This window comes from Mustelus asterias, chromosome 19 (genome assembly GCF_964213995.1).
Source record: "Mustelus asterias chromosome 19, sMusAst1.hap1.1, whole genome shotgun sequence".
Classification (NCBI taxonomy): Eukaryota; Metazoa; Chordata; class Chondrichthyes; order Carcharhiniformes; family Triakidae; genus Mustelus; species Mustelus asterias.
Genome location: NC_135819.1, coordinates 44309381 through 44310969, shown reverse-complemented (window position 1 = coordinate 44310969; position 1589 = coordinate 44309381). Strand labels below are relative to the sequence as shown.

At 44.8% G+C, this 1589-nt stretch overlaps 1 non-coding gene across 1 annotated transcript; it reads left to right on the top strand.

Moving 5' to 3' along the window:
- Positions 1 to 615: 615 nt before the first annotated feature.
- Positions 616 to 700, top strand: trnal-caa (transfer RNA leucine (anticodon CAA)). The gene has a single exon. It is a non-coding gene; the product is annotated as a tRNA-Leu (tRNA).
- Positions 701 to 1589: the final 889 nt, after the last annotated feature.

Below are 1589 nucleotides of genomic sequence, written 5' to 3'. Positions count from 1 at the left end.
GACTTTTACAAGTATTTTACACCCAAGAGCAGACATGAAGTAGGCCTGTTGCCAATTAGCAAGATCCACAGATCCAATTATTTGGTCGTTAGCGCGGAGAAGATCTTGGCAATATGCGGAGGCTTGTTATCCAATTGATTTACAGGCAATCCTTTTATTTCTGTGTGGAATAATGGAGGGGACAGAACATCCTCAGCTTCAGGTAAACTACTGTCACAATTCCATATCCAAAATTCTGGCTAACGTCTTGAGTTCTCTGCTGGGCCTATGAAGGCTGGAGTCTCTGCTAGCTCCAAATAATGCCATCAGTGGAAGAGTGTGAGGTGGGAATGGAGTGGGATGACAAGGTTGAGTAATCTCATGCTCAAGAGTTCCTGTTCTCTTGATCTGTCAAAGACCTGGCAGATTTATGGCCATTGAAATTGGCCAATTCATTGGCAGCTGTGGGAGTTGCCTCAGAGCTGAATTTGTGGCCTGGTCCTTGGGATGGTTCCCGAGTGAGATTTTCAAATGTGCCTGACAGTCTTTCTACTCTGGGCATTTAGGCCACAATTTAACAGTTTGCTCTGTACAAGACGGGTGTCTCCTTTGGTGAATTCACCAGTGGAGGTCATTGTCAGGATGGCCGAGCAGTCTAAGGCGCTGCGATCAAGTCGCAGTCTCCTCTAGGAGGTGTGTGGTTCGAATCCCACTCCTGACAATTACTTTGTGGTGGCACAATGGTTAGCACTGCTGCCTCACAGCTCCAGGACCTGGGTTCGATTCCCAGCTTGGGTCACTGTCTGTGTGGATTCCGCACGTTCTCCCCGTGGCTGTGTGTGTTTCCTTCGGGTGCTCCGGTTTCCTGCCACAGTCCAAAGATGTGCGGGTTAGGTGTGTTAGCGATGCTAAATTGCCCCTTAATGTCCCGGGATGCTTAGGTTAAAGGGATTAGTGGTGTAAATATGTGGGATTACAGGGATAGGCCCTGGGTGGGATTGTTGTTGTGCAGACTCGATGGGCTGAATAGCCTCCTTCTGCGCTGTAGGGTTTCTATAATTCTAACCACAGGGATTGTGACTCCATTGGTTTTCTGGGCTTTTTCATTATGTTGTGTATTGCTAATGAATAATAAGGGTTCCTAACCTTAGTTTTGAACCATTTTAGGAAAATATCACAGGGAATGTCTTAATACAGACATTGAACAATAAAAAAAACACAATGGTTTCAAACACAACCTTCAAGAATTGCAGAGTACTTCTTTCCTATGTAATGGTCCGAGCATGTTTTTGTCATTAAGGTTCCACATGGTTGATAATGCCAACTCCATTCACCAGGCGTGTTATAATAATCACAATACACCGCTGCAATTTCAAATGGGAATAGTTAATATGCAATCAGAAATATTGGTTCAGTCTCAACTATAATTGTAATACATCTAATCATAACATCTGATCAAGTCATGTAGCAAAGTCATCAATCACAATGCATCATTTTACATTGAAACAGACCATAAGCAGGGGATAGCACAGTGGTTAGCACTGCTGCCTCACAGCGCTAAGGACTCGGGTTTGATTCCAGCCTTGAGAGACTGCACGTTCTCCCCGTGT